Source organism: Octopus bimaculoides, chromosome 1 (genome assembly GCF_046866305.1).
Source record: "Octopus bimaculoides isolate indiv1 chromosome 1, ASM4686630v1, whole genome shotgun sequence".
Lineage (NCBI taxonomy): Eukaryota > Metazoa > Mollusca > Cephalopoda > Octopoda > Octopodidae > Octopus > Octopus bimaculoides.
The window spans coordinates 81483148-81498147 of record NC_142928.1 but is presented as its reverse complement, the minus strand read 5'-3'; the positions used below and the strand labels follow the sequence as shown (position 1 = coordinate 81498147).

General features: G+C 34.0%; 1 protein-coding gene across 1 annotated transcript in view; it reads right to left on the bottom strand.

Annotated features, from left to right (window-relative positions):
• LOC106874563 (breast cancer anti-estrogen resistance protein 3 homolog) overlaps nucleotides 1–15000 on the bottom strand; it is a 329811-nt gene that overhangs the window by 230279 nt on the left and 84532 nt on the right. Inside the window, exon 2 of the mRNA XM_089353044.1 lies at nucleotides 7745–7786. The gene's annotated coding sequence lies outside the window, so the exon portion shown is untranslated. The remainder of the gene's footprint in view (nucleotides 1–7744; nucleotides 7787–15000) is intronic.

The following is a 15000-nucleotide window of genomic DNA, read 5'->3' as shown; positions in this document are numbered from 1 at the left end:
GTTAAAGTTTAAGGTTATTCAGAGGATTATTAAGAAGAAGAATTATAACAAAAAGATAAAATGTTTTATGAATACTTTTGAGTATATACCAAACTTTTACCACAATAGAGGGAGGAAAAGAAATTATCCAGAAATAGTTTAATATTTAAACATATTATAAACTTAAATACTAACTTATCAGATGATATCAGAGAATATTGATCAATTGGTATATACTGGTATTTAATAAAGAAATACTGAGGTAAAAGAACATGCTAACTATATATTAATTTAATTATAATCTAAGCAGTTTATTTTAAGTAGTGAATATACCAGTATTGTTATATATAAGCTAAGTATGAATTTATAGAGGTACAAAAATTAGATTTATTTTATAAATAAATAAATAAAGGCTATTATACAATAATAAAGAAATGAAATAATCAAGTAGAGCAGAACACCGTAGAAAAGGAATAAAATATATATATTAAGGCTTTGACAATTTCCAACTACTGAATTCACTCACAAGACATAATTTGGCTCGAGTTATAGCAGAAGGCACTTGTCCAAGGTGCCGCAAAGAGAGACTGAATCCGAAATCACGTGCTGCAAAGTCAGCTTCTATGCGATTCTTAACTCTGGCGCATTTCGCTAAAGCTGTTTTGCGTTCTGCATATTGTTGTTCTGTTGTGACTAAAAACAGTAAAAAGCCGTTTCACAACGATTTTATAATTGAAAATGTAATAATGCTACTGAACATTCATTTCTCTTTTTCTCACAATTCTTTCTTAGTTTTTTTTTAACAACAGAAAATCTGTTCCAGAAGCAACTGACACAAATTCTTAGATATAATCTCCCATTTTGTCTAATGTTCATTTTCTGATACGAATGGGATAAGAAAGAACAAATATTATCCTTGTATGTAAAACAATTGCAAAACACTTGATGCCGAGGCAGAATGTTGTCATCATTATCATCATCATCATCATCATCATCATCATGATGGCGGCGTACTGGCAGAATAGTTAACATGCTGGGCAAAATGCTTACCAGCATTTCGTCCGTCTTTATTATGTTCTGAGTTCAAATTCCGCCGAGATCGACTTTGCCTTTCATCTTTAGGAGGTCGATAAAATAAGTAATACTTCTTTAATAATAAATGCCAAAACGAATTTCTATGTGTCAGTGTGTCACACTTTGATCTCCCCTCTCTCACTATTCAATGACACTTCCACTATTCCTTGTGATAGGGTGAGAGTAATAGTAGGCATAAAGACGGTAGTAGATTGACGGTTGTGATGAAATAGGGTGATAGTAATAATATGAGCTGTAGTTGTGATAGAGGCGGAGGCGACGGTGATGAGGGTGGTGGTGGTCAGTCAGGGATGATGGTGATAGTAAGCGATGTGAAAGACAATGGCGATGGTGGTGGAGTAAGCGATGCGAAAGACAGTGATGATGGTGGTAGAGGAGAAGGCAGCGATGTCAAAGATATTGGTGGTGGTGGCGTCAGAAGTCTGATTGGTGTGTGTTTGGCACTTGTGGTGGCGATGGTGGTGGTACTGGTGATGATTGAAAACAATCAACAGAGAGAGAGAGAGAGAGAGAGAGAGAGAGATAGAGAAAGAGAGAGAGAGAGAGAGGTTAGACAGAAAAAAATTGTACTGACTGTTTATCATGCAGCTTTGCAATAAGTTCCAAGTCGACAAATTATATTGTTTTGATGAAAATTGTTCATTGCTTGAAAATATTGGTCAAGTTTAATAAAATTTAATAAGTATTCAATGCATGAAGAGCCCTCCACCAGAGGGCAGCTTTTAAGCTAGTATTTTGTAAGTACCAGCTGAACACTGGAATCGATGCAATCAACTTACCCCTCCCCCTAACAGTTCAAACCATAAGGCGGCGAGCTGGCAGAATCGCTAGCACGCCAAGGAAAATGCTTAGCGGTATTTCGCCCATCGTTACGTTCTGAGTTCAAATTCCGCCGAGGTCGACTTTGCCTTTCATCCTTTCGGATAGTAGAAAGGATTATTAAGGCGGCGAGTGGTAGAATCGTTACCGCTCCGGACAAATTGCTTAGCGGCATTTCATCCCGCTTTATGTTCTGAGTTCAAATTCTTCTGAGGTTGATTTTGCCTTTCGTCCTTTTGGGGTTGATGCAATACGTACCAGTTGAACACTGGGGTCGATATAATCGACTAGATCTATACTCTCAAAATATCAAGTCTTGTATCTATAGTAGAAAGGGTTATTATTACTAGCGGGACCCGTGAATGTTTCACGGAATTAATGATAAACCCGTTGGGTTATTTCTGAAAACTTTATCCAAAAACTTGAAGATGTAACCTGTGTTGTGTCTATAATGAAAGAGTCGCTCATCTGCTACTCATTGAAAAGTGAAAGAAATTGGAATACGATGATTACTTAATGTTCTTTATATATACACTTTATATACTTTATTCACAATTTTATAGACTTAATACACAACACTCAAAATAAATATTCACTCATATTTTTCCATTTTCCCCACAAACAAAAAGTAAAAAAATATCGCCGCACATATGATACAACCTTATAAATATATATATATATATATATATATATATATATATATATATACACACACACACATTATACGCATATACATATACATACATACATACATACATACATACATACATACATACAAATATAAATACGAAAACACATACAATTTCCTCCCACATACATATCAAGACTGAAGAAAGGGTCTCTTGTTCTGTCCCCTTTTCTGTCTTGACTCAGCCCCTCCATCTCCTTCCTGCATGCTATATTTCGCAGCTGACTGCTCCTTATCTAAGGCATGTTTGTTCTCTCGATTTATTACTGACAGTCTGAGAGATCAGACATTTAACGATTGATTCTAACCAATTCTGAAATTCGGAAGTCTCTCAGACAAATTCCTCCGACGCACATCTACGGTTAAGCCATTCAGATATGAACTTTCACAACGCAGATACGGTTGCTGTAGTGGTGGTGGCAGTGGTGTTGATGGTGGTGATAGTGGTGGTGGCAGTGTTAGTAGTGGTGGTGATGATGGTGGGAGTGGTGAGATAAACCTATGAATATTAAAGAAAGATCTACAGCGGTAAACAAAACGATTGTAAAACAAGGGAGGTCTAAGGGATAATAATCATTGTGTCTAACAGAGGTGCTAGGCTTCAAATTTAAGGGAGCGGGTTAGACGGTTAAATTGACCCACGTACTTGATTGATACTCTATTTTTTCGGTTCCGGAAGGATAAAAGGCGTCGCTGACTTCGATGAGATATAACATCAGAATGTAAAGACAGACACATAAGGAATTATTTGAAGAAGAAGAAGAAGAAGAAGAACCACCATATGACTGCAAAAATACCTACTTCAGAAGCAAGGAAAACTAATACAAATAGCCACAAAACACGAGCAAAACAAAAAACTGTTTTCAGTATTTTAGGAAGCTGACAAATACAAACAAGAAATCATACTACCTAATAAAGAAGAAGAAGGAGAAGAAGAAGAAATAAATGGTGGAAATCAGTTGAAGGGTATCAATGTAAAAAAGAAATAGATTAAAGTTTACGCAATGAGTGAAATTTTAAACAGCTATGGCACCTTTGAGTTTCAATATTAACTGAAGATCGACTTTTAGTACTGGTTTCAAATTTGGGCACAGGTCCAGCAAGCTCGGGGACGGGGTAAGTGGATGTAATTGACACCAATGTTCAATTGGTTCTTGTTTTATCGGCCCCGAAGGATAAAAGGCAAAGTCGACCTCGGCGGAATTTGAACTAAGAATGTGAAGACGGATGAAGTGCCGTTAAGTATTTCGCCCGGCGTGCTAACGATTCTTCCAGCTTGCTACCTTACCGATTGTTGATATCAAAAGTGACTGAAAGAATGTTTAATATAAGAAACAATATAAACGAGTACAGGGTGTCCACAAAGTCTGGGTACATGGGGATTAACACATACTTAAAGAAATTATTATTTCTTATATTTAATTGCTTATGTCATGATTTTATTTACTCCACGTACCCAGACTTTGTGGACACCCTGTATATCCAATGAATGAGAATATTTTACTTTTCATATAATTAAGTTCTAAGATATTTCATTTGAGCAGTTCAGACTGGGTAATTATATTTAATTTATTATATTTGTACATTTAGTTACTATATATATAGAGAGACGACATCCTTATCGGACTTTATGTTAATATCAATTATTTGTCTTAACTGTAGTGGATTATGTAACAATCTCTGGCCCCTTCGGATTGACGGAACCATTAGTTTGGCTGTTTTGATAGCATTTAAATGTATGTATATATGTATGCATGCGCGCGCGCGTGCGTGTGCGTGTGCGTGCGTGTGTGTGTGTGTGTGTGCGTGTGTGTGTTAGTCCCCCACTACAACTTGACAAGCACTGTTGGTTTGTATATGTCCCCTTAAATATGTGTTAATGATTATCTTTGCTCTGCTACGATATTAGATTAAGTCTCTTGAGAAACTCATACGACCCAAAGATTTACCAATTTAAAATATGAATTAACTAAATAAATAAAAAGTTTATTGGCGCATGCATGGCTGTGTGGTTAAGAAACTCGCTTTGTAACGACGTGGTTTCGGGTTCAGTCCCACTGTGCGGCAAGTGTCTTCTACTATAACCTTGGACCAACCAGTGCCTTGTGAGTGAATTTGGAACAATGTGGAAGCCATTCTTATACACAAACGTACACACAAATATATGTATGCATGTATGTATGTATGTATGTATGTGTGTGTGTGTGTGCGTGCGTGTGCGTGTGTCTGTGTTTTCCCCCACTATTACTTGACATCTGGTGCTGGTTTATATATGTCCTCGTAAGCTATCGGTTCGGCAAATAAAAAAGAAAAAAAACAAACAAAAAAAAAACCTCAGATAAAGTAAGTACCAGATTTATTAAAAAATACTGGGTGATTTGTTCGACTAAAGCCTTGAAGTCAGTGCCACAGCATAGCCGTAGTCCAATGAGTGAAATAAGCAAAAAGGAAAAAGAATAACTAAGTAAATAAACAAAAATGTTTACTTTAAAATCAAATCCCAAAGCCCTTTTCATCTTTTTCTTTCATAGAGCTGCGAAATGCAAACAAACATTAGAATTACGTCACTCATTCCCCAGTGAAAATCATGAATGTCACACCATTTGTCTCCGACTTCAAAATTTAGAGAACTTTTTGTCTAGTCAGTTAAAAAAAAAAAAAGAAAAAAAGACAAAGAAAAATAAATAAATTGCATGATAAGTAAAGAACAGAAGTCTGTCATTGAATGTCCTCTTTTCCTCCTCAGAAATATGTCAGTGGTTCCCCTATCACCCAGTTTTTCTTACTAGTTGTACACCCTTCTTCTAGCTTATTAGCTCCATTTATATAATAACGGTTTTTAGATTATTCTTTTTGTCAAGCATACTTTTATTGCCTTTAAAACATTGGTGAAGGTAATTTTAACGGAAGACAATACACACGCATACACATATATTTGTGTATTTGTGCGTGTGTATTTGTGCATTTGTGTGTGCGTGTGATTGAGTGTGCATCCATATAAATGAATGTATGCATACATATAATGTATATATATAAAATCTACATTAAGATCTGCATGACTAAGTGTTTCTTAGCACTGTTTTTGAGATGGGAGAAAGTGTTTTTTGTTTGTGTGTATGCATGTGTGTATGTATGTGTGTGTGTGGAGAGAGAGAGAGAGAGAGAGAGAGAGAGAGAGAGAGAGAGAGAGAGAGAGAGAGAGAGAGAGAGAAGGATGCTCTTGTGTATGTCTGTCAACAACTTACAATTAAAGAGAGAAAAAATGTGAGACAATACAATGTCAGAAGACATAAAAAAAAAACAGGATAAAAGAAACAGATAGAATCAAGCCACATATTTGGTTTGCTGGATGGCTTTTTTACTTTTACTCTTTATTCAGCTAAGCAGTTTTATCTTGTGTAACAGCTTCATAGGAGCAGACCCAAATTTCTACATGTGGGATTACCATTAATATCATAAAGTTAATAGTTAAGCTATTTCTCATATTGTTGATGATCATAGTGAGTTTTGAAACGCAACGACGGAGTGTGTTTGCGAAAAGCCTGTTAAAATAATCGCCATAAATTTGGATCAAATTCTTTCTCTTCGATATCATATCTTGTAACCCTTCCAAAGTATCATGCGGTTGCTATTGCTGCTATTGTTGTTTTTATTACTTAGTGGCGGGTGGAGAACATTTCTGTCTTAATGGACAAATTTCTGAGATAATAGAAGTTTGCGATGAGTTACTTCCAGCAGATGTCATAACAGTATCATAGACGAAACGGAGTTCATATTGTTACACTTGCTTATTCTAGTTATTTAGAAAATGTGTCCATATAGTAATACCAAGAGTAGAAGTCGATAATTAGTATTTCATTACATTTGGGACAAGTTTACAACACTGTATTGTAGAAGTTTCAATGAACTGAATCGACTACAGTGTTTTATTAAACTCGGGAATGATGAAAGACAAAAGCCAAAGTCGACTTCTGCAGAAGGGGAGAATTAAATAAAATATTAAGATATTTAGCTCAATACTCTATCGTTTCTGTCATTGTTCGATATCATATCCAACTTCATGTATTAGCTTTTTTGCTCCAAGTAAGCTCTAACTGAGTATACATACGGCAATGACGTTCCAGATCAGACAACCGTTTAATCTTTCGCGTCAAGCCGGATATAACACATTCGACTGCATTCAGACGAAAAAAGACATTCCGCGACAGAGATAGTTTTGCTCACTGCGGGGAAAAATTCAATTCTTCCCTTAATATGTGTGAAGACACATTTTGACCTGTGAATAGCGTCATTGGATCGTAGGACACATGTGTTTCTGCGCCTTTAAAAATTTTTTTTTTTTTTTAACTACGAACATCAATTCTGTCATGAACAACCCGATAAGAACGAGATTATTCTTATCAAAACAAATACGTAAAGATTTGTTTCTATTTCTGCAGCAGATCTTTTCACACATGTTAAATACAACTTTACACGAATATATTTTATTCAATGCTGTTTCATGCGACATCATTTTTCAAATATTTGTTTCAAGCAGCCTATAGTGTGTCTAAGACTAACACATAAAGCCTCCTTCGTTGTCTCGTTTATGTACTTGTTTTATCATTGAATATTACTTACGTCCTGATCGACTTCAATCTACGCTTTATATGATAAATGTTTATTAACTTGCCCATTAAGACTGGGGGGGGGGGGGGGGTGACTGAATCGGAAGAACATTAAGGAAAAAGAAATTGTTTAGAACCGATTAAATTCTCGAGCAAAATGAGGGTCACTGTACAAATGTTGTAAGACATTATTTGTTATGTCAACAGCAACAATACTGATAAGTGAAAATATATATTGACTTCTTTTTTCTATAAGTATGCGATGCTCAGTTTCTTTTTATGAGAGAAGTGGTTGTGCTTGATTCCAAACCCATGGCAGAAGCTAACCTGAAGTTATATTTAGATACTATGTCTATACATATGACACAAAAGAAATGTTGCGTTTTATCTTTTGTTTTTATGTAAGGACATGCAATTAAAGAAGAAAAAATTGGCGCGCCGCTAACAATTTTCTAAACAAAAATTAGAATAGTGTGTTTAGAAGAACTGAGGAAATACAATCAACTTATCATTTGACAAAATGAATAACAAAAAAAAAAAAAAAGAAAAAACCCACCTTTGAAAGTTGATGCCTGCCGTGGTTATAATTTAATGAGAACTGAAAAGAATAGAAAAACAATTTGAAACAAATTAGATAACAGTGATTCACTTTTATAGTAGTACTGAGATTATTATTCCTATAAAACTTTCTAAATTTGAATGAAATTATACCAGAAGGCTATCGTATCAACATATTATGAGGTCATGCGTCAGATACAAATTAAAGACACAGCAAAAGATGTAGTTTAATGCTTGCGTCGTATAAATAAAACTCAGCTTTTTATCATATCGTTAATTAAGTAACTGCTGGGAGATGAAAGAAACACACGGTTATTTTGGTAAGTGGCAATCTATATGGTATCTATATTCAAACACACGTGCGTAGACATATTACTTCTTTCCCTGTATTTTTGTATTACTGCCCTCTAATATTGATTTCACAATTTTGCGCAAAGCCAGCAATTTCAGGGATGGGGTAAGTCGATTACATCGATCCCCAGTGTTTAACTGGTACTTATTTTATCGACCTCGAAAGGATGAAAGACAAAGTCGACCTCAGTGGAATTTGAACTCAGAACATGAAGGCGGACGAAATGCCGTTAAGCATCTTGCCCGACGTGCTAACGATTCTGCTGGTTCGCTGATCTTTAAGATTAGATCAAAGTTTAAGGCGGCGACCTGGCAGAACCGTTAGCACGTCGGGTGAAATGCTTAGCGACATTTCGTCCGTCTTCGCGTTCTGAGTTCAAATACAGCCGAGTCAATTTTTGCCTTTCATCCTTTCGGAGTCGATAAAACAAGTAGCTGAGGACTGGGTTCGAAGTAAACGACTTACCTCACCACTCAAAATTGTTGGCCTGTTGCCAAAATTTGAAACCAATATTAGACCAAGGATAAAAATGAAGTGAGAAAATGCCACCGATGAATACGACCTCCATACTTGGTGGTTATCGACTCCACTTTGATGACAGTAAAGTTGGCTGCAGTACAGAGAACGCAAGTAACGCAGCAATCGTAACAAAAAGTGTGAGGTCTTTTGTCTGGAAGCATCAAGAATATAAAATGAGTTATGTATTAACTCCCACATCTTCTTCATATAACTATCGAAGCAATTTTGGAACTACGTTTTAAGATTCAGTATGTCTCCTACCGTGGGCCCGCTTTAGCATTAAGATTACTTTGGAGCTTTAAAAGGAAGAAATAAAGTGTGTCTATTTCAGAATGTAGGCAGCGAATTAACAAAGTTGTTACAATGCAAGATGGATTGCCTTTGTTTCAGTTCTTTATGTCCCGAGTTCAAATACACAAAGGTCACCTCTGCTTTTTATTCTTTCAGAGTTGATGAAATAAAGTGCCATTGAAAAACGTTATTTTGCAAAATTATTAGAGCGTTAGACGAGATGTTTAAAGGTATTGTTCTTGTGTGGTGCATTTAATCGTCGTCCGTCTTAACATGGCCTCCTCGTCATTGGGTGCTTTTGGCAAAAATTATATCAGTTGCAAACATTTGGACTAAGACTCCAATTTGACAATAAAATCCTCTCTTTCTCTCACTAATTTCGGAGTACCTGGAAAAATAAAGGGCCATGGAGGTTGCCCTTCCCGTTCTGAATATATGGTAAAAAAAAATAATGTAACATTTTGCAAAGAATATGTGAGTTGATATCGTCTAAGGCAGACTGATTGGATACAGTGATTAAAATAGAAGGGCATAACGTAAAGGGTAAGACATGATATTGTTAATAAAATAAAATTTACAACTCAAATAAATTGACTTGTTTCATTATAAATCCGTCTGAAAACTAAATTGTCTAATAATAATTCATTCACTTGCTTCGATGAATATCGTACAGAAGGAGATAAATTTCCGGAAAATTGAATCAATCAGCTATTGATCTTCATGAAAGATGAGCGATACGTAACAACTTTGATCAAATTTTCTGTATATGTGTGACTTTAAATATGAATAAGTATTAAGGATTCTAACAAATAAATTCGAAAAACCATAACAACTTTGAAATGGGACACCATTTAAAAAAAATATTTCTAAGAGGGCTGACTTTCATTCAAATTAATTTGCTCTGTATTTACAAGCAATTAATATTTGATATTCTGATATTTGCTGGGTTTTTTTAGTTGAATTTATAAATAGAATAGTTACCTGATCTAGTGATTCAAGTTTCCTTTTTAAATCTCACCGAGGTTCTAGCTTTTCGTTTATTTTTAATGATTTGAACCAAACCGGTATATACTTAAACACGAGACCCTATCTTATAGAACTTAATGCATCAAAGTGCTTTCTAGACATCTCTGTAATGAATATCACCTTGAGCAGATATATATATATATATATACGAGCGACCGCATAGAGTATCCCTTGTTAGATCATCATGACAACGTGACAACTACCATGTTCATCGATCGAGAAGTCCTCTACAAGGTCACTCATATATGGCGTCCTGTTTCATAGTTGTTAACATACAACAAATTATTTTGAACCAAAGTCTTAGAAAATTCAATAATGAGCTACGTTAATTAATATCGAAGAATGAGAATGAGTGCTCAACACTGCATTGGTGGATAATAATTCTTTATTTATGGATTAAGGCTAACATTGGTTTCACGTCAAAGTAGCACCGGAGTGTATCATCAGTGTCAACCGACCATATAAACTATATTATATGTACTGAAAACTATTCTCCCATTTGTGCATCCATACATATGTGTATATACCCATATAAATATAGATACAAACATTGATATAGTCATACGTGTATGTGTGAACAAGAATTGTGTGAGGATGTTTGTATAAGAATGTGTGCATGAATGAATAAATATTTAGGTATAATATAAATTAAATTATGAAACCAAAAGGCATATTAATGTCGTAAAAAACCCCCACATCTGTACGATTCCCCACAGTATTTCTGACATTACCCTATACTAAACACAATGCTTCTTTTCTTTATAACAAATGTACCGGTACTTTTCCCCTCGCTATTTTGTTTATACTAGAATCTCTGTCCTTAATGACTTGAAACCAGATATCTTCAGAAATGCTTATTTTTCTGTTACAAATTTTTATATTTGAAGTTTATTTACCATTTGACATGAATTTTTCATAGAAATATGGGTTCATGAATGTGGATGTGTGAATAGAGGCCGCTGGGTTGGTTATGTCAATATATTTACTTACATCCGAATGACAATGTGGGAATATATTGAATAAAGAATTGTGTGTTCATGCATGGTTATGTATATGCTTGTACAGTGTGTTGTAGAACATGTATGTATATATATCCATATGAATATGCGTTACATCATTTACTATACTGTGCCTTTATGTATATCGCAGTTGTATACACACACTCACATATATCAATATCAATGTGCATGTGTGTAAATCATTTACTATAGAGCGACGAGGAATGTATGCACGTATATATGTTTGAATATATTATTTACAACACGTTTTTCAGTTACATTAATTTATTTGTGCCTATGGGAATGGATAACGTATATGCTTATATTACTTCCGCGTGTTTATGATACTGAGTTTTGGTGAGTTTGCAAGAAAAGAATAGTCAAGCCAGAACTGCAGCAACATTTAAAACTAAAATCTATATCTCGTCCGAATGTTCATCAGTTTGTTAAGCTATCCCAGTTTAATCATGGACACTTTCCCTCCAGCCACTTGAATCTCGTATTATAAAATAAACTGTGGAAAGCGAAGAAAAAAAAAGGCTTCATATAGAAAAAATGTTCAAAGTTTGGTTGTTCAATGCAGCTTTGATAAAAATCTCGTATAAGTATCTGCCTCTTGGTACCTCTTGTTTGTGTCAGCAAAGTTAAGTAATTTGCCCTAACTATGAACTTGCCTTATATTCTAACTACTATTCAACCTTAAGGGGGAAAATGTATGTAGTCTACCTGTAGTTGTGTGAATTCAACACAGAACAAATAATAACGATTTCAGGATTGACACACTAGCTCGGATTTAAAGGGTGGATGGTATATTATGGTTTGATGTTCATATTTTATATTTTCAAATACGTTAAATGAAAGAGATAGCTGCAAACAAATGTCAAAACTAACTTGTTCAAAACCAAATGTCAAAACTAACGTTTTGCTTGCCAGCAGTTCGTCTTTTGTTTAACTGGCGCATATACTTTTAAAGAGAAGAGTTAGCAATTATACATAACAATTATGTAATAACAATCTAGTAATTAAATACATAACAATCTAGTAATTAAAAGAAACTAAAATCATATCACAAAAACGTATAGAAACAAGCAAGAACAAAATTCTGATCAACAACTAGTTGTTCTCAGTCCTAATGCTTCAAAACAATTTCAGTTAAAGTCTATTCACTTAACTTTACATTGATGTTTATCTGATTCTCTCACGTAAAACTGAACACTCTGCTTCACATCGCATAGGACTTTTAGATTGCCACAAGGAAAATATTAAAGAAATATGTCTCCATTTTCATAGATTTAAATCTAATCTGTTTTCTTCGCAAGTTTTACTAAGAATAGGATTATCTCTATTAATTCTTTACTGGAAGACGTAAAAAGATATTTTCAGCTGCAGTCATTCAGCATACTTGCATAATCTAATAGATGGTGGGAAATCAACGAAAACTATGAAGACGGTTTCTGTTTTCCTACAACATCCAAGACACTTTCAGTTGGACATATTCTATATGCTTATACAGAAAGTATCGTTCTCACAGTGGACAGGGACAGATCAACGTCATTTTTAGTCTGTTGATTCAAGATTAAAATAATCTGAGACTAAGCCACCAAGAAACAGCATTTAACAATTTCTAAAGAACTGTAAATGAACTAGAGAAAGAAAATAAAAATGAAATACAACTTGACCACACAGTATTTAACAACTGACCATACTGTTTTTGTTGGATCAGACTTCAAGATTGCAACACTGCTATAAAAAGACACTTTAAATGGAGACTGTTACGATATCGACAGACTGAGGCAAAGATAAAATAGCACAAACGCGTCACTTTTATTCAATTCTATGTCTTGTGAGAAGGGATTTATTCTCGGTACTATAAACTATAAGCGTCATGTATACAGTTTTTTCGTTGCTCCACACATTTACATTTCTTATATCTGCAATAGGAACCCACTATTTCTGAATATATGTGCGTCATATGATTTTGTTTAGAATATGTGATAAGATTATTGGATGTCGACCTTAAGTTAATTACTGTAACATTTAATTATCATAATCCATTAAACGAAAATTAAAACTTTGCAGAAGAAAACTAATCCAAGAAATTTAATCCAAGATTCGAAAACATTATATTATATAAGGCTGAAAGCAATTTAATTTTCAATACTGGAACACACACACACACACACACACACACACACACACAGAACTCGGAGTAGATTAAGTTATAATAGCGTATAAAAACTGGATGAGAAAAATACATGCATAAATACGTACGTACATACATACATACATACATACATACATACAAACAGCATATCCTCCATAAACTAATTCTTAGATAAATATTACCTTGCCAGAATGAAAATCCCTAGAAGGACAATCACTCAATATCAATGTATAGTATAATACAGTGGTTCCCAAATTTTTTAGAGACGCGTCCCACTATTTATGACACCAGTTTATGGCGACCCACTTAACTCTACTGGGTGAAAACATTAATGAAAGAAACAAATTTATTTCAGGTTACATTTTCATTGAGGCCTGTGAGAAGGATGAGCCTGTTTCTTGCTACGCTCAATAATAGAATTAAAAAAGCCTACTGCTTGATAAAACAACCAGTCTGGTATTGAAAGCATGAGTCTTGAACTATCTCGATAGGCAGCAGTTAATCAAAGCTAATGCGTAATTTTATAACTTTTTGCGACCCACTAGGATTCCGTTCGCGACCCATCAATGGGTCGCGACTCATAGTTTGGGAACCACTGGTATAATATATATATATATATTGGAACCCAACTATATCAAGAATCCAGGGACTTCGAAACAAGTTCAGAACCACGAGAACACAAGATACATAAGGTTCACAGTCAAAAAGCAAATCAAACGTATGCATTCTTCAGCATGGTATGTCTAATGGATATCATTATAGTTTCAATACCTGTGCAGTTCCATTCAAACCGGTGGTATTAACAAGGATTATAAAAAAAAAGCAACAAAAACATAAATACTGCTTGGAAGTTAATAGACAAGAAGCAGAAGCGAAACATTGGTGCGCGTATGCACGCACATATTTGAATGTATATGTGTGTGTGTGTGTGTGTGTGTGTGTGTGTGTGTGTGTGTGTACTGAAATCAACTGTTTCAAATACGCTGCATGGGTGACGTAACTATGTTCGAGTTTTTTTTATTAAGAATTTTTTATATTTCCTTATTAGTTATTTTTAGCTCTGTTTGGAACAATAACCATTAACGTTTGCCTTTATCTCAGCTCAGTTCTCAGATTGAGATTATTGTATCGTGTCTCTCCTCGCGCTTTGCGTTGGGCCACAAAGGATGTATCGGTTATATTGGTTTTGTTTCAACCCTGGATTGAAAATTTATTCAGCGGTTAATTCCAGTAGTTTTCTTCGCTAATTTTGTATGTATCATGTATCTCTGTATTAATTTTTATCTTATATTTTTCAAATTAGGAAAGACTCTACAGATACTCTTAATTCTTTGTGGAATTCTCTATAGAACTTTAGTATCATTAACTATTGCTTTTCGACTAATTTTTTTGCTGCATATACCGTACTTGTTGTACACTGACTCGGGAATGAGATTTGCTTAAGGAGTGTAAACCCAGGTTCAAAATTTATGTATATATATATGCATATATATATATGCATATATATATATATATATATATATATATATATATGTATGCGTATATATATATATATATATATATATATATATATATGTATGCGTATATATATATATATATATATATATATATATATATATACGCATACATATATGTATGCGTATATATATATATATATATATATATGTATGCGTATATATATATATATATATATATGTATGCGTATATATATATATATATATATATATATGCGTATATATATATATATATATATATGTATGCGTATATATATATATATATATATATATATATGTATGCGTATATATATATATATATATATATATATATGTATGCGTATATATATATATATATATATATATATATATGTATGCGTATATATATATATATATATATATATATGTATG